The sequence below is a fragment of the Thermobia domestica genome, unplaced genomic scaffold (genome assembly GCF_964235325.1).
Source record: "Thermobia domestica unplaced genomic scaffold, izTheDome1.hap1.1 HAP1_SCAFFOLD_1991, whole genome shotgun sequence".
In the NCBI taxonomy this organism is placed as follows: domain Eukaryota; kingdom Metazoa; phylum Arthropoda; class Insecta; order Zygentoma; family Lepismatidae; genus Thermobia; species Thermobia domestica.
Window position 1 is genome coordinate 1 of NW_027657698.1, and position 19,745 is coordinate 19,745.

A 19,745-nucleotide genomic window follows, 5' to 3' on the forward strand; every position below is an offset into this window, starting at 1 on the left:
GTGGTATTGTGATCTATGGTTGTATGTTTACTGATGAATGCATAAGGAGAGGTGAAGGGGTTGCCTTTTTTTTTATGTCGATCGGGAGGGAAGCGATTGGGAAACTTTTGACTTTGTTTTTCAACCGAATATATTGATTGAATAGGTCGCCGACAATTTTACGGGGCGTCACGTCGTTGCCTTTTTCATGTCGATCGCGAGCGAAGCGAGCGTTTTTTTTTTTTTTTTTTTTTTTTTTTTTTTTTTTTTTTTTTACCGACAATATGTATTGAATCGGTTGCCAACACCTTTAGGGGCGCGTCACGTCCTTCTTTCTGTGCTGATCGCGAGCGAAGCGAGCGCGAAATTTTTGACTTTTTTTTTTTTTTTTTTTTTTTTTTTTACCCACAATATTTATTCAATCGGTCGCCAACACTTTTAGGGGTGCGTCACGTCCTCTTTTCTCTGCTGATCGCGAGCGAAGCGAGCGCGAAATTTTGACCTTTTTTTCTCTTTTTAATTCTTTTTTTTCTTTAAGAAAAAATATTGATTTCATAGGTCGCGAACATTTTTACGGGATGCAACATCGTTTATTTGTTTTTCCAACCGTCTTTCTGTCTTGAGCCCCCGCCAAGTTAACTTTATGGTGGACAAAAACTATGTGCGGTGGGTTACCGCGGGGTTCTCCCGTTTCCTCCCACTTTCTTCATTCCACCACCATTTCAATCATTTCTCATAATCAGCGCCTCTTTTAGCCTAAGCGGCATAACGTGGGACGTAAAACAAAGATTTCCTTTAGTTGCTTTCTGTCTTGATTACGAGCGCGAAATTTTTTACTTTTTTTTTCTTTCTTTTGATATTATTCATTTAATAGGACGGCAACACCTTTACGGGCCGCCGCGTCGTCGTTTACACTTCTTCAGCCCATATTCTTTCTGCTTGTTCGTTTTCCGGCATCTTGTTATCACCGCCCGCGGCAATGCCTATGTCTTTCATCGCTTTTTGAAGCAAATCTTTAATAAATATGCACTCTCACATTTGTACTAATATGCATACCACAGTGGATAGACTGTAACTAGGAAAGCAGAAGCCTGCATATCATATTATTTAACAGTTGAAAGTGAACTGTCATTTTAAGTTTGATTTTGATCAGATGAGTGCAGTTCAACTCGTCGACAATTGTGAAGATTCTCGAGGTTAGGGACCATCCATTTTGTGCTTTGTAATGAAAATGGCTGCAGCCAAACTTCTCTGATCTGAATGAAACTTGGCATGATGATACATCTTGACCTGCTCTACAAGTTTATTTAGTATTTTCCGTTGCGCAGGCTTTTGCTTCTCCAGGTTCTCCCATGGAACTGAGAAACGTATTCAGTCGAACTTCTGCGGTAAGTCAGTATATCATCCTGAGAAGTTTGATCGAGATAGCAGAGGTTCGACTATTCGTTTTTCAATTCCATGTGATATTACAACACGGTGAACTAAATTTATATAGAAACACTTTGATTTTGTTTTGTTTTTTGCTAGCATTAAACTGAGAAAATGTTATTCAATAGACAGAGAACACCACTCAAAGAAAAGTACATCATAAGAATATATATATGGTTGCTGTGGTTCTCGGTTTAATTTGCTAGTTAAGAAACTTGCTCTAAATAAGTACATCTTACAGGTGAAAAACTAAGCCAGGCGATAGAATTAAATATAAAGTTATACACTTTTATTTTACGTTTACTAGTGTTGGGTTACTACTGTAAAATAAGTCAGTATATATGAAAGATAACTGTATTAGGTACTATTTTCCACCGGCGGTGTATTCTTGCATAGTGTACTTAATGTTTACAAGCGGGGCGCTACTAGTATGGATGCATGACAAGTGCTATTGAAACTCGAAAACTAACTGGTTTCCACTACCCTTGCTTATACGTATACCCGCGTCGCCTTCGCTCCTGTTCACTTTGGACGCACATTCTTGCTATCGCTCAGGCCCCCAGCTTTCTCCTGTTTTGGCTCCCTTAAATAGTATTCGTGCTTTTTATTGGCCACCTGGCAAAGCACTTGTAATGATTTTACACCAGTAACTCTAAAATACATGTGTATTACTTTATTTAATTCTGTCGTCTGCAGAATTTTTTTTTTTTTCGTACAAATATGCCTTTTCATGCAGAACACTGAATTTTGCCTGTAAATTTTTGAGAATATGCTGTGACGAAACTTGAGCACCGTTCTTCTTTTCTTTCTTATCACGAGTCTTCTTTAGCCTAATGAGCACAATCATCACACGATAACGACTATTCTTTTCATTTAACTTGTAAACAAGTTGAACTAATAATAATAATTGATGTACAAAGGAGAAGTGTCCTACATATTTGAGGTAAAAAATAAAATAAATATACTTCTACTTCATCCGTGTTTACAAAGTTAAATGTTATCGATTTACAAAAAATGGTCACCTATCCACACACTGACCAGGCTCGACACTGCTTGACCATACATATTAAAACATCGGTCCCACTGAATACACAAGTAGTAAGCACATTCACATAAAAATAATTAGGATTACAGTATATAAAATGCGTTAATTAAAATAGCAAATGCCTTACCTTATCACAGGCGATCCAAAGCCACTGCACATCATCTGCTACGCACACTATATTCCTCCAATATTTCACTCACTTCCTATATCACGCAACAGAAAATATTAATAAAATTCACTTAGCAACATTTTCATTTTTAATCAACAATACGTATAACAATTAAGAATAAAATTAATTGTGAGCACATTGTTATAATTAGAATACTGTTTTTATTCGTTTACAAATATGGGATTAATATAGAGCTGGCAGCAACAATATATACAACTCATCCTGTATGTATCGTAAATCCTAACTTGAGAAGACATCTCTGACGCAAACAATGAGACAAGAAATCAAATACTATATCCGACACATTTGGGGTTTATTGAACTTCAATGTTGGAAGATACCACCTTGTCGGTAGTACAAATGTAATATCCTTACAACACGCGGAACTTTTGCCAGGCATATCTAGGAATTTGGGAAGATTAATTGATATCCTTAATGTGCAATGTATGATTATGACGCATTGTTATGTACACGCAGACGGAACCAGGACAATCTATAGATGACATTTGCACTGTGTTTGGACAATTTGTTCGCAGAAAATAACCGTTTTTGTCTATGAATACTTGAGAACATGGAAGGTATGAGATATACATTTTATGCGCAAATATTATAATACAAATCATTGTTAGTTTGGTGGATGCGTGAAAGAAAGAAAAGGAGTAGATTTTTGCAGACGTCCGGATATAAAGCGAGAACTGAGAATACGCATCTATAACATCTATTTTCTTTGTGTTAATGATATCGATGAACTAAACGGGGAAACTAAAATACAACTGTTTGCAGTATAATTCGAAGTATAGTCAAGTGCAGAGGCGTACTCACGGGGTGTCCACCGGGTGCGGACTCCTCGCAAAAGTTCCTAAGTGAACATACATTTGCAGACTTTCTCATTAAATGTAGTTATTAACAGGGAAAATATTGATGTATCATCAATATAAATCTGATCTTACACTTCATCTGTACTCTGTCTGTATCATGTTTTTGTGAAAAAGTAAGTGGAATATTTATCGTGTTTTCGAATGCAGAATAATAGTATATAGACATAGTGGCTTGTAGTATTGGAACCTTGCCCCCCGAAGCTTGGATCCCTTAGAAGAAAAAAAAATGCATGCGCGCCTGGTGAAATGGTTAACGAATTCAGTTCACTCGATGAATCGACAGATAGTAATACACATTTCGACAGATCGACAGCATTCGACAGATACAGACATATGAAAGTAGCACAAGAATTAGGCGAAAGTCCGTGCGTTTCCTCAATTCACGTAGGAAACAACAGAAAATATCAACTACCATAAAATAATCCGTATATATATTTAATTTATTTGGAATAAAATAAATATAGAAACAACCTGTTCATACATAACTACGGTAAGTGCGTTAATTGCTAACGTAAGAACAAATATGAAACAAGGCACAAAATAAAAAAGAAAAATAAAGTTAAAGGGAATAAATATTTAGGCTTGATTGTCATTCGTATTAAGAAGCTGGGTAATAAAATGTTAAAATCTACAGAAAATTATGAAATTAAATCAGGATTTGAAATAAAAGTCTATACATTGGAAGTAGGCCAGGGAGTTTGCAAGGCAGATGTGTGCGACACGCGTTACTTTATAGATTCCCTTCATTGAACTATAGTAAGCAGTACGAAGATGGTACTTTGCGTATAATCACAGGAAGGATTGAAGTTAATTACCATGGTAATATAATTATTTATTGATAAGTATTTCCATGTTAAATTATGAAAATTATAAGCACAAGGAGGGTGAAAAAGTAGTGTGACCGACTTAGCAATGACTGAAACATAAAATAGAAAAGCGAATAAAAACAAATGCCTTTTGAGTTATGTGGAATAAAGTTTCTTCTAGCCAGTAAGGAAGAATAGGATCTGGTGCATTCATTGAATACCTGAAAAAAATCGTTTATCAAAATAGAAGGAAACACACTTATCGTTGTGGCAACTACGAACTTCTGTTTACCTCAGCCCGCCTCAGCAAGTGCTTTCTATCCGGTCCGCGCTCCGTAACCAAACTCAACGCTGCCTGCTAGCGAAAATTTCATTCTTCAGTATCGTTGAGTTTATTGCAGAAAGCAATGGCAGATACGGCATCAGCACCTGCAGCCCCGGCACAGGCTTCTCCTAAGAAGTCTGCAAAGCCTAAGAAACCAAAAACAACACCTTCTCATCCAAGAACATCAGAAATGGTGAACAACGCCATCAAGAATTTGAAGGAAAGGGGAGGAAGTTCACTGCAAGCTATTAAGAAATACATCTCTCAGAACTACAAAGTGGATGCCGAGAAGCTTGCTCCATTTATCAAGAAATACTTGAGAAGTGCAGTTGCTTCTGGGTCTTTGGTTCAGACCAAGGGAAAAGGTGCATCTGGATCGTTTAAGCTTAGTGCTTCATCGCTGAAGGAGAAGCCTGAAGGTGGATCTTCAACCAAGGCGAAACGATCAGCATCAAAGGAGAAGAAGCCTGCGAAAAAGCCAGCAGCTAAACGTCCCAAGAAGACTGGTGAAAAGAAAAAGGCTGCTGCTCCCAAACCTAAGAAATCACCATCTAAAGTGAAGAAGGCAAAAACTCCCAAGAAGCCAAAGGCCCCGAAGCCAAAGAAGGCTACAGCAAAACCGAAAAGTGCTAAGAAGGCTGCACCAAAGAAGAAGTAAATGTGTCAGTAAATCATCTGACATTTTAAAACGGCTCTTTTTAGAGCCATCAAATACTTTGAGAAGAGTAAAATTGTGCTTTTCCTATCATTATCACATGTTCATTCATAGCAATGTATAGTATACACGCAAGGGACTTTGAGTTTTCTTTTTAACCGAAGCACTTCTTGATGTAAGTGCTTTATAACAGAGGGGAATTGAGGGTGGGGAAAGAAAGCTTTCACGGGTGTCAAGAATGGTGTACTCGAAAAAAAATGGGGAACACATTACGTAATGTCAATTTGTGATCACTTACTTTTTCCTTGTTCCTATCTTCAAGTAGCGAAACAGTACAGAAAACGCACTTAATGCATTTGTTAGAAAAACTTTTGCAGGCTGACTGGGTTCGATTCTCGGTGGGAGCTCAAATGTTTCGCATTGCACGTTAATAAGTAGGTCCACGTTTGAAACAGCCTTGCTGCTGAAAGGGACACTAAACTAAAATCAACTCTTTTCAAGGCTGGGGTGAAAGAAATGTTCGAACTTATTACAACTCGTGAAAGTGAAGTAGACTATGTTTCAATTTAACGTCGTACTATTATGATTTTTATGATAAAGGAGACGGGTGATTACGCCTAATGAATGATGGAAATACTGGTGTAATGAGAAAGTGTTAGGAAAAGGGAACACGCTAATAACCACGGATACCGTCTTATAATTCGTAATATTGCTATAAAGAAAAATAGTAACACCAGCAGAAATGTAGGTGTACAATTGAACTGATGTTAAGTACAAACAGACACTTAAAGAAAGTTTAGTTTAACGTTTGCATTCAACAGCAGCGACCTCTGACAAAATAATATTACTTTTGCTACCTTGGAAGAAGTACATATTTCGCCTGCGAGTTCTATCAGATTAATAACGTTGAGAAGGGCAAACAGTGGTTGAATCGAAGTTAAGTTATGCAACATATGGCAAAATCGAACCCTTGACCACATAAAACGAAGATAATCAATCGGTAAACATAGGGGAAAACTAAAGAATATACTTGAAAGATAGGATGATATACGAAACGACAGGAAAACGAAGGTAGATGTATTAACTATGCAACATACGGCGTGAGAATTTAAAAAAAAAAGATAACAAGTATGGACAAGATCCTTGTTAGGATAACAGCATCTCTAAGTAGTGTATTGGTCCTAAAAAGGACCGTTTTTGAACTCAGTGCCAGAACTTCAAACTTAAGCACGTTCCCCACGGATGCGGCGAGCAAGCTGAATGTCCTTAGGCATGATTGTGACTCTCTTTGCGTGAATAGCACACAAGTTGGTGTCTTCGAAAAGCCCTACAAGGTAAGCTTCACTTGCCTCCTGTAAAGCCATGACAGCTGAGCTTTGGAAGCGAAGATCTGTCTTGAAATCTTGTGCAATTTCTCGGACGAGTCGTTGGAAGGGCAGCTTGCGGATGAGCAATTCAGTGCTCTTCTGGTAACGACGAATTTCTCGGAGAGCCACAGTACCAGGCCTGTAACGATGGGGCTTTTTCACTCCACCGGTAGCTGGAGCACTCTTTCTTGCAGCTTTGGTGGCAAGCTGCTTTCGAGGAGCTTTGCCTCCAGTAGATTTCCTAGCTGTCTGCTTGGTACGTGCCATTGCAACTGTCACGACTTGTTTCAAATAATTGCGCGCTGAATGAAGTCAAGTTATATAAAGAGCAAAACCGTTAAATCAAGCTATTTCTCATTGGATAAAGTCAGTCGAAAAGGACAGTTCTCATTGGCTTAGACACGTTTTGTGTTTTTCCTCCGTGCTTTCCCTGCATGATCGAAGGAACAAAACCACGAGTCTTGGGCTGCTTGGGCTTGTATTTCTCGTGTGTGGTGAGCGAAGCAGTAACATATCGAAATGACAGGACGTGGAAAAGGAGGCAAGGGTCTTGGCAAAGGAGGTGCCAAGCGCCACCGTAAAGTTCTTCGTGACAACATCCAGGGTATCACCAAACCCGCTATTAGGCGTCTTGCTCGCCGTGGTGGTGTGAAGCGTATCTCTGGTCTCATTTATGAAGAGACCCGAGGAGTATTGAAAGTATTCCTGGAGAACGTAATCAGAGATGCTGTTACATACACAGAACACGCCAAGAGGAAGACAGTGACAGCTATGGATGTTGTGTATGCCTTGAAGAGGCAAGGAAGAACCCTGTACGGTTTCGGAGGTTAAGTTGGGGTTCCTCCTATTTTGGATATAAAATTGGCATAAACGGCTCTTTTCAGAGCCAACAAATTTATATAAAGGGAAAGATTTACTTTGTGCGATTTTCTGTTAGATTATAAGAATTCGTGTAACTACATTAAAGCCTTTTGATGCACACTAAATTACAGACGTAGAGAGATTAATTTGAGAAAATCATACGTTTTTTTTTACATTATGTACGTTCATGTATACGTATTCATATCATGTAGCAGTATTAATGCTGGAGAAGGGGTTCTGGTTGGAAATTGGCGATTTGTTGGAAGTAGCGAGCATGAGAGATGCGAAACGCAAGTCGGAATTTCTGTTCTGACAGTAGGATGTACGTATAGAGGCTTATACAACTTCTATACTGTGCTGTGAGGGGCGAATAATGCGTTAGAAACCTGAATCTTGTCCTTTATCTTGTTTACGTGGTCTTGGGTTCGATTTCTTTCTTTTGCGGTAGTGTCTATTGTGATTTACATGTAAATTAATGACACTTCGTAGCGGGTTACTAAAATAAAGAGTAATACAAATATGAGATGTAGGTTAATGCATTGTATACTTCACATTATTTACTAAAGAAAGGCAGTAGTTACAAGAAACCTAGGCTCGCTCGTTGGGCACAGTAGCAAATGAGTTCTGAGATCAGAGAATAAGAGTAGTTGCGTATTACAAACCATATACATATAACACATATCACACAAATATGAATATCGACCTTGCAAAGAATAAATCGTACTTAAGTGTGCATTTAATGTCATTACTATGTTGCAAAAGAAATTTAGGAAAGTTTTCTGATCCGCTCTGTTCATGATGTCATTGGGGCATAGTAATGAACAATAATAAATGTCGAGAACATATTGAACAGAGTAATTTCAGCCAAGCCAACGCAAGAGAGAAACATGAGTGCTTTAAGAATGTTGGAAATTCCTTTGTCTAGCATGAAGTACATGAGAATATGTGGTATGAGGTTTTCTTCCATTGCTGAGAATCTGGGCTCGACTGTCCTGTCCTCTGGGTAATATGAGCCCGATGTACGCAAATATCAAAAAAATGTAGCTAGCGACAATACAAAAGGTAATGATCTTATAATTAATAATGTAGTGGGAACTAAGCACATCGCTGTTTGGAGTATTCTAAAGTTAGTGTGACTTCCTATGGGCTTCAATTACGATCGACGACTACACATATACTAATTAATCGAATAGCAGCGAGAATTTCGAATGAAACTAAGCAACTATCTCAGACACTTTTGATGAGTCTGTATATCGAAAACAATTCATTTCAATCGTAAATCTCCTCTATAAAGGGGTTTGTGGCCCTCATAAGGGCCGATTTGTATGAGATATAGGTCTTACATTTATGCCTTCTTCTCAGTTTTCTTGGGCAGAAGTACAGCTTGAATGTTGGGCAAAACACCACCCTGAGCGATTGTAACTCCAGACAACAACTTGTTTAATTCCTCGTCGTTACGGATAGCTAACTGCAGATGACGTGGAATAATCCTAGTCTTCTTGTTGTCACGAGCAGCGTTGCCTGCCAACTCAAGAACTTCAGCTGCCAGGTATTCCATGACTGCAGCCAAATACACGGGAGCGCCAGCACCAACTCGTTCGGCATAGTTACCCTTTCGCAAAAGACGATGGATTCTGCCTACTGGGAATTGAAGGCCAGCCCTGCTGGAGCGGGACTTGCTCTTTCCCTTGACTTTTCCACCTTTGCCGCGACCAGACATTGTTCAATATTCTTTCGTAATAAGATGAGAGGAAAAATTGCGGCCTCCAGAAACAGAAAAAACAGAAACAGAAAAGCTAGAATACAGAGGGCCCCTTAGCAAGAAAGCTCGCCCCGTGAGTGAAGCACCAACCTATATCTACGTGCTCCTCCTGCATGCGTTAGTAAACCTAAAGCATGTGTCGGTGGGTGTGTTGCGCGGTTTCTATCTATACGAAGACATTTACACGCGAATCTGTTAACTGTGTAGATAGATAGAAAGAAGGGTAAGAGAAAGAAGATAGGAAAGCGCGAGAAGTTTTTTCACATCTTGTGATTTGATAGAGGGATAAAAAACCTGGAAACCAGGAAAAAACCCCCAGTATCGGTCATGCTGCATGCATTAGGCTATTTACATGGCAAAACCACACTAAGAAGGGGTGGCAAAAATCCATGTAAACATGTCTGTAGTAATAGTCTATTAGTTTATCTGTTACATTACAATCCTATCTTAATATCTTCTAAGTGTCAGCACAATCTGTGTTGTCTGTAGTGGGGAGCGTTTTGTTAGTGGGAGATCTGTTATTTTTTTGAACATGCATTCCGCTGCGTCTGTCCTTTTCCTCGCTTTGCCATCATATTTGCCACTGCTGGATCTGGAATGGAGAAGCTGTAACGAGACTGAGATTTCTGTTATTAATTATGCATTTGGTTCGTCCCAGGTTATTGGTCGTTTGTATCGTAGTTTTTCGTCTGGTCCTTGGTCTATTTACATTTAGGTTTGGGCGTTTATATACATATCTATGTTGTGTTATAAGGTTTGTTGCTATTTACACATACGTTTATTTATTATCTTTATTTATATATTTACATCAGTATCTATATATATATTATTTCATTTTTAGCTATTTATTTATTTATTTATTTATTTATATATATATTTTTTTTTTATTTTTATTTTTTATTTATTTTTTTATTTTTTTTTTTTTTTAATTTTTTTTTATTTTTTTTTTATTTTATTTTTTTTATTTTTATTATTTTTTTTTTGATATATATATATATATATATATATATATATATATTTTTTTTTTTTTTTTTTTTTTTTTTTTGTTTTTTTTTTTTTGAGGCGAGCGACTTAAAGTCGCTCGCCCCGCGTCCAAGTACACCCTACATTCATTCTAACCTATTACATTCATACTCCCAGTCATTCACACAATTACACTTACACTCAGGCACCTTTATATATACACTTGTATTATATTGGGTCTAACAGTTCTTCCTAGTCTTGCTTTATTTGAGTAAGTGCTTTGGTCTTTTGTGTTTGTCGTATGGTCCTAAGTCGTAATTTCCCAGTCTGTTTACTAGCCTATTTTCTGCTTTGTTTGTGTTCTTGTAGAATTGTTCTGTTATTTTGATGCTTTCTTCTATTAATGGCAGTATTTTTAGTTCTTTTTGCAAGGGTAGCAATCTAGTGTACCTAGGACAGTTTGTTATTAGTTTGATTATTTTGTTTTGAAATTTTTGCAGATTTTTCATATTTATTTTTAGGGCATGGCCCCAGGCGGGAACAGCATATGTAAGCATTGGGCGGATGAGCATTTTGTAGAGGATAGCTTTCGCGGCTGTGCTCAAATACTCACTGGTTAGTAAGCATTTTAGTTCTGTCAGTCTCCCTGTGGCTTTGCCTAATTGACTATTAACGTGGTCTTTAAATGTCAGATGTGCATCTAATACTACTCCTAGATATTTAACTTTATTTTTCCATTGTATTTGTTCATCAAAGATTTGGATGTTGTCTGTTGGTTCCCGTTTTCTTTTTGTGAAGTATATTGCTTCACTTTTATTTGTGTTTATTTTGATTTTCCACTTTGTAAACCAGTCTTCAATCTCCGGTACGTGGTTTTGTATATATTTAATGGCCTGATTTGGTATCCAGCTGTGAGCGAATATGCAAGTGTCATCTGCAAAAAGTGCTATATTAGTTTTCGCGTTTTTTGGTATGTCATTAATGTATATACTAAATAGGATGGGGCCAAGTAAGGATCCCTGTGGGACCCCTGCTTCTATCTTCCTGTTTGTAGAATGTGTGTTTTGAACACAGACAAAGAATTTACGTTTGGTTAAGTAAGAATATAGTAACTTAATATATACGTCAGGTACGTCTATTGCTATCATTTTATAGATTAAACCTTTGATCCAAACTCTGTCAAATGCTTTTTCCACATCTAAGAATAAGGCTGCTGTTCCTTGTTTCTTATTGTATTTCTCTGTAATAAGTTCAACTACTCTAACTAGCTGGTGTGTTGTTGAGTGATTGCTCCTGAATCCGAACTGTTCATTTATTAAGATGCTGTGATTTTTTAAGTGTTTTTTGAGCCTGATCAGTATGACAGATTCGGTTAGCTTAGCTAGTGTGTTTAGGAGGCTTATTGGTCTGTAATTTTGGGGAAATTTGCTATCTTTTCCTGGTTTAGGTAGAGCTATGATTTTGGCTAATTTCCATTCTGAGGGAAAATAGGCTAGTTTTAATATTGCATTTATAATATTAACTAAGAAAATTTTTCCTTTTTCCGGTAGGTTCTTTAGGCAAATGTTTTGTATTTCGTCTGGACCGGCTGCTTTTAATGGCTTTAGTTTCTTTAATAGTCTATCTATCTCCTTTTTTGATGTCTTTTTCGCGGATGTTGTGGTTTGACCATTTAAGAACTCTCTTACTTTATTCCTTACTCTCGCGTCGTGATTGCGGTCTTCTTCCATATTGTTTGGTTGAAATGTTTTTTCTAAGGTATCTGCTAACACGTTTGCTTTCTCTTGTGGGGAGTACACTAGCCCATTTTCGCCATGCAGTGATGGTGTTGGGGTATACGGCTTGGTAAGATTTTTTGTGAGCTTCCATATGCTGTTGTCCTTGAAGTTCATTTTTTCAATTTTACGGTCCCAATTGTATTTTCTATAGTTTTTAATTTCTGTATAAATTATGCGTCTAAGGTTATTAATATGGAATTTAGTTCTTGGATCACGAAATCTTTGGTAGTGTTTTCTTAAGTTATTTCTTGTTTTTATCATATCACGTATGTTATCTGGAAGTTTAGTTTTGGGATTTGGGACAGTGCTAGGTATAGCTTTGCCTATTGCGTTTTTAATTGCTGTTGTTAATACTGTTACTGCCCTATCGATATCTTGTATATTATTTATCAGAAACCTGTCTGGAATGCCTTCCTCTACGGTTTGTTTGAATGAATCCCATTTTGCTTTGTTATAGTTTAGGATTTTTCTATCAGGTGCGTTATCTGGTTTGTTGCCTACAGTAATTATAATTGGTTGATGGTCTGAGTCTAGTTCATTTATTGTGTGTATTTCTAGTAAGTCATTTACATTTTTGTACAATGCGTAGTCTAGTACGTCCGGTGTGTTGCCGTTTGGAGGGTAGTGAGTAGGTTGATATTGTGATAGAATTTGTAGTGGAGAGGATTGCATGAACCTATAGAGGCGTCTCCCATTGTTGTTTGTGTTTACACTACAGAAAATTGGATGCTTGCTATTTAAGTCTCCCGCTAGTATTACGCTATTCCCTGAATTAGCTAGTTTCCTTATGTCATCTGTATTGATAGACTTGGATGGTGAGTTGTAAACCGCTATTATGTTAACCGGCTTGTTTCTGATATATATTTTTATTCCTGTTGCTTCTACTGTATCAAGTAACGGTAGTTGAATTTCTGTGTGCTTTACTGATTCTAATACTGCTATGAGTGTTCCTAAATTGTTTTTGTCCGGCTGTTTATCAGATCTATATAATTTATATCCTGGAATTTTAATTTGTATTTCGGCATTGAGATTTGTTTCACTTATTAATCCGATTGCAATATTGTTTTCGATTAGGTAATCCGCGAGCTCATCTACTTTGTGGTTCAGACTGGAGGCATTCCAAGCAAGTATCTGGAATTTATTAATACTGCCATTAAGATGTAAACCCATATTTCACATTATTAACTATATTTATCTGTAGCTCTGGCTATTTGTCTAGCGCGGTTTAGTATTATGTTTATATAATCCTGTACATATGAAAGTATTTCTTCTCTACTCTGCCTGTTAATTAAATCAAGATCTAGCTGTGTTAATTTATTCTGCGTTTGATATAGTTCTTGCGTCGTTTTTACGTTACTATTTCCTGTTGTTTTACGTTGATTATTCGTTGGTTGTAAGTCGTTATCTGATTCTGAGTCTGTTGATGTGTCAATTTGTTCCCTACGCTTTTGCTGTCCCTTACTTCTGTCTGATTTGGTCTTTTGAGTTCCCTGTGGTTTGCTAGGATTGATAGGTTGGTTTGTTTTTGAGGTTGACGGTTGGTTGGGTTCTATGGGTTTCGTTCTTTTGGTTCTGTTTGTGGGTTTGTCGGTAGTCCCTCTTCGTACCTTTGCCTCTCTCTCCTGTGTGTTGCCAGTTTTCGCGGCCATTGCTTTTTTGTAAGCCTTGCACCCGCGATAATTGCTGGGATGGGCCCCCCCGCAATTAGCACAGGTGGGCGGCTCCCCCCGCTGCTTCTGACACTCCCTGCTCAGATGCTCCTGTGCACATTTAACGCATCTGGGCTGGTAGTGACAGTTACTAGCCGAGTGAAAAAAGCCCTGGCATTTGTAGCATTGAACAACATCTGGTTGGAGGGGAATGTAATCTACTACCCTAACTGATAAAGAGAGTATATACTTTGTTTCCAAAAGTCTATCTTTGTGGATCGGATCTGACAATTTCACCAGAAAGAGTGGCATTGGCACTTTTTTCTTTCCTTTCGTCCTGTCATTTGGGTCAATGTATTCTCTCCTGCTCATTTGATGCACTGTTATACCATCTGTCTCAAGTATACCATTAATATACCCCTCTATTTCCTCGGTTGGTAAGTCAATAGGAAGTCCTCTAATTACTAGCTTGATCGGCCTAGCCCTACTTCTGTTGAGATGAATAAACTGTACCTTCTCCTTTTCGACGTACTGCAAGATCTCTTTGTACGTTAGCTCATTCCATGCCTGGATCTTGAACCCCTCTGCAACTACCTTTCCGTGTACATCGTTGAACTTTTTCTTAATATCATAAAAGTCTGACCTGTGTTTAACAATGATTTCTGGGTACTTCTTCTCGAACCTGGCATCCTTCTCAGTGTTTTTACTGACCTCTGACCTAAACTGACCCTTATCCTGGCTAGGAGATTTCCTAACTACATCCGCATATGAGCTACATCTGCTTAAATCTGATCCTGAACTACTTATGTCTGAAAGGTCTAATTCGCTATCACTTGATGAAGACAATCTATCTTGTACATTGTTGATATCTACTGAAATAGAAGAGTTCTGGAAATTGCATTCTCTTACCTTGAGTAGTGTTTCCGCTGCGGTTTTGGTTCTGGGTGTACACTCACCTGTCTTGCTATTCTCCTCCTTTTCCATATTGTCGCCTATTCTTGGAAGCACTAAGCACTAGGACACACTTAAAACACTTTACACTCACTCGATACTAGCACTTTTAAAACTTCACTTATACGGTATCTATAGCGTGGTCCTGAAAAGAGCCACACTTATACAGAAACTATGGCTTTTATAAAGTGGCCCTGAAAAGGTCCGCTGGTCGTCGACTTTTAGTGCTGCTCTAGTCTTTCGTTAGGGGCGATCCCTATAAGATCCTATTTCCCCGGGTTCAGTATCCCCCTAGTGGGTAAGGACCTGAATCCGTGACCCAGGGCACTCCCGTTTGAATCACTAAGTTCACTGCACAAGGCCTTTGCCAGCCATGGTTTTACACTATTTCTCTATGACACTTTGCTTCACTTATTCACCAATGACTATACGTATAACGTTATACAGCTACAAGTTTAGAGACGGTTCCCTACTATCCCTACTTATTAGGCCCCCAGCGTCGGGATCCGCAAGCCTAAACACTCCAATCAAGTCAGTTTTGTTACTACTTCAAGCGTGCACCCGAGTGCATCAAATGAAAAGCAAGGCAGTTGGCGCGAATTGAAACACGTACTGTAATTTAAATGAAGTCGATAAATCGGCGGACACATCTAATTTTGCTGAACGAGTGAGTCATCATGCCACCAAAAACTAGCGGAAAGGCTGCAAAGAAGGCTGGTAAAGCCCAAAAGAATATCTCCAAGGGAGATAAGAAGAAGAAGAGGAGGAGGAAGGAGAGCTATGCCATTTACATCTACAAAGTTTTGAAGCAAGTGCATCCTGACACTGGCATATCTAGCAAAGCTATGAGTATCATGAACAGCTTTGTTAATGACATCTTCGAGCGTATTGCTGCTGAAGCTTCTCGTTTGGCCCATTACAATAAGCGGTCAACTATCACCAGCCGGGAAATCCAAACAGCTGTGCGCCTTCTTTTGCCTGGTGAACTTGCCAAGCACGCTGTAAGTGAGGGTACGAAGGCTGTTACCAAGTACACAAGCTCTAAGTAAAAATCTTCTTCAAGATTTTTCATTTCAAACGGTCCTTGTCAGGACCAACACATTATTCGAAAGAGTTAAATCACGAAATTTGCTTCATTCTGTTATGTAGAAACACGTTGAAATCCAATTTCTATATGCTGTTAGTAAAAAAGTAAAGCACATAGCGGAGATGTGTCGTGCTTGTATACGAAAGGCATTTACTCGCCGGAGATCTACACTTAGTCATAATAATTTACTTTTAAAAAGTGGTAATACATTCCGTGTTAAGTATAGTAGTAGGTGCACACGGATCGGAAATCAGGTTATTTTAATGTGCCGTGCAAATAAACAGGCTGTTAGTGTAAGAAATAGTGGGTATAACGCTTAGAATATCGATTAATCGCTATGAAATAATGTTGATAAATTATCTCTTGAAAGTACTATAAAATTAATGTTTCTAGTATTTTCGTACTTGAAGGATAATGAAATTTGAAAAAGAGATGCCAACAGCACCTGGTGTTCCCAGGCGGTCACCCATCCAAGTACTGACCAGGCCCGATGCTGCTTGACTTCGGTGATCGGACGAGAACCGGTATATTCAGCATGGTATGGCCGTTGGCGAATGCATATGGCTTCGAGTGAGTTATTGTAGCTACGTAGGTTTGTCGGTGAATACTCAAAAAGACCAGCGCGTGGAAAGCGTTGCTAATTGTTTTAAGTAATGCATGATTACGAAATTATCGTGGTGAACGATGTGAGAATATTCGTCTTTGTGAAAAACAAAATTAGAAAAAGTATACCAACAGCACCTGGTGTTCCCAGGCGGTCACCCATCCAAGTACTGACCAGGCCCGATGCTGCTTGACTTCGGTGATCGGACGAGAACCGGTATATTCAGCATGGTATGGCCGTTGGCAACTACCTTTTCTTCAATGTCCTGTTAAGGAAGTATGTTTTAAGTAAGAATTGACATTATTAACTATAAAGGCAAGCATATTAACGTCGTTAACATTACTTGGAATATACTAATATTCGAATAAATATTTGAATGTTCGAATGATGAGTGATTCGGATGTTCATAGTGCCACTGTGTCCTATCGAGTTTACTATCACGAACCACGTATGAAATTGTATATAAATAAATAAAAATAAATCCTTTATTAAGTATTGATTACAGGAAAAAGGCAAACTTACATTCTTTAATGTACACAATGAAATGTATGAAAGATATTTTTAAGATATGTTTCACTTACCCTTTATAACGCAAGGTAGTTTTCAGTGTAGCATTCTCTTCAGCTGCGAGATAACGTAAGGCAGATGATCATTCAGTCGTGAAGCACTAAAATGTAATATACATTTTAACTATTATCGATAAGAATTATTTACTGCAGGGATGCAAATAAAGTGAGGCAAATTAGTAAATAAAAACCGATACTGTAACTGATAATATAATTAGTTGTATCTGTATTAGTTGTATATACAGTAATCGCACGATTATCCGCGGAGTTGGATGTTGGCATAATCGCGCATAATCAGCAGTATGAGCAGAAAAGGGAAATGAAATGAAATATTTAGATTTACGTCGCATACTTATACCGGTTACGCTAAAGGAGACGGTGATGATGAGTACTGAATGAAGAAAGTGGGAGGAAACGGGAGAAACCCGAGAAAACCCATGAGCACGGTCTTTATGCACGACAAAGTTCACACGGCACGAGCTGGGATTGAATCAGGGACCCCAAGCACCGGAGGCCAAAAAACGGACAAAAAGTCTTTCGTGCAACTTTCGTTTTCGGTAAAAAGTTTACACATAATTTAGAAAGAGTAGTTTTCTGGTCTTTTTATTTCACAAGTTGGTTCATGTCTATATTTTTTACATGCATAAAAAATTTTTCAACTCCCTTGCTTATTTCCTGTTAAAGACCTCTACCTCTGATTGTATTTTTTGCACATATTCTTATTGTTTTCAGACAACATTTCTAAAAGCGTAATTTATCGTCAGCAAGAAAAGAAAAGGAAAGCCTCGGATAGTGGAATGTGTACTGTATATATATATATATATATATATATATATATATATATATATATACGTATTAGTATATAGTTTTATTTTATACGTCTCCTATTATTACACAATGTGCAGATATTGTCAAAGCGCAAGTAAATATGTATAACTCCCCGTTCTGCACTTAATAACTTGAAAGAAGTTCGGGGAAGGTAGTGTAACAGAAAGTGCAAACAGAAATGAGGGTTTAAAGGCATTTAATATTATTCCGTAGTAGTATGATTTTTTGTAAAAAAAAAAATATATATATATATATATATATATATATATATATATATATATATCTAAACATACATATTCAATGATATAGTAAGAGGTTAGCAGCACTGATAGAACTGCAGAAAGTACAAAACCGTTAATAAGAAAGAGAGAGAGATGGTGGCCGCTTTTGTGCTTTTCATTGGCTAATTCCGAATTGCGCGCGAATACGTACGAGATTTCTTTCTTTTTCCTCTTCGCAGCCCAGATGTTGCCAATTAGAAGTTTTTAGTACTACATTTGTATGAAAATGTTGCCTTTAAGAAATGTGGTTTGCATACAGAGAAAAGAGCAAAATGAATATTTACCTTAGTGGGCATGAAAAAAGACGAAACATTTTGCAAGATGGACACACGAACTTCCTTAATGCAGGCGTTCAGTACATTATTGTAAAGAAAAAAACACTAAAAAGAATTACTTCAATATCCCTAGCAACATTCAACAATTCATAGAGAAAAATCTTTATTTTGAGAACAATGGAAAACTATGTAATTGTAGATAACTACTAAATTTAATGATTAAGGAAAACGTTTAGGCCCGGCCCTTCAGAAAGAAAGTGCACAGAATATTCTCTCATGGAAGCAATTGCAAAATCAACATTTTGTTTGCAGTTATAATTAGAGGATCTATATACAGGGTGTTCGAAAAAGAATGTATCCTCTTGAAAGAAAATATTCTCTGGGCCCCTAATCCTTTATATACCGAAAGGAAGTTTGTATAGCATTTTTTCTTACCTTCGTTAGAAGAATTGAAAGTGACTACTATCGTGACACGGGAGATATTTAATCGATAGTCGAATTACTCACATACTCGAATGAACACGTCTCTTGTAAGGAGAGGAAAGGCTTCTGTGATCCGCTATCGCAGCTGTGTCATATCTGCAGAGAATGTTAGGACACAAACGTGATCTTTGAGAGCCTCGTGAAAAGAAGTCGCATAGTATCATGTGTGGAGACATCGGGGCCATCTGAAGAACGCTTCATCATTAGGACCAAGGGCGAGTTACGAAACACTCTGGGATATATTTATTAACATAACTTCTCGTCATTCTGCAAGTGTGGTGGAGCTCCATCCTATTGGAAAAGGAAACCTCGGGAGCCCTCTTCATGTGTAGGTATCGTTCACATCTGAAGCATGTGAAGATAGATTACTGTACTATCGTGTACCTAAAATCATTTTCTACGAATACGAACATGTCTACACTGAAGGCAGTGCAGCTCTTTTTCTCTTTTTTTTGGTCATGTATTGTAACGCGGGGCAATGCACACAATAACATGTAATGTTGTGTATCATCATAAAGGGCCAGGGCGATGATTGGATCTTGATGGACGTGGAGAACTGATAGGTGATGTGAGTGGTATTGTGATCTATGGTTGTATGTTTACTGATGAATGCATAAGGAGAGGTGAAGGGGTTGCCTTTTTTTTTATGTCGATCGGGAGGGAAGCGATTGGGAAACTTTTGACTTTGTTTTTCAACCGAATATATTGATTGAATAGGTCGCCGACAATTTTACGGGGCGTCACGTCGTTGCCTTTTTCATGTCGATCGCGAGCGAAGCGAGCGTTTTTTTTTTTTTTTTTTTTTTTTTTTTTTTTTTTTTTTTTTACCGACAATATGTATTGAATCGGTTGCCAACACCTTTAGGGGCGCGTCACGTCCTTCTTTCTGTGCTGATCGCGAGCGAAGCGAGCGCGAAATTTTTGACTTTTTTTTTTTTTTTTTTTTTTTTTTTACCCACAATATTTATTCAATCGGTCGCCAACACTTTTAGGGGTGCGTCACGTC

At 37.9% G+C, this 19,745-nt stretch overlaps 2 non-coding genes across 2 annotated transcripts; both read right to left on the reverse strand.

Moving 5' to 3' along the window:
- Window positions 1-16,135: 16,135 nt before the first annotated feature.
- LOC145678180 (5S ribosomal RNA) lies at window positions 16,136-16,254 on the reverse strand. The gene has a single exon (XR_014130285.1). It is a non-coding gene; the product is annotated as a 5S ribosomal RNA (ribosomal RNA).
- Window positions 16,255-16,431: 177 nt separating this feature from the next.
- On the reverse strand, window positions 16,432-16,550 carry LOC145678181 (5S ribosomal RNA). The gene has a single exon (XR_014130286.1). It is a non-coding gene; the product is annotated as a 5S ribosomal RNA (ribosomal RNA).
- Window positions 16,551-19,745: the final 3,195 nt, after the last annotated feature.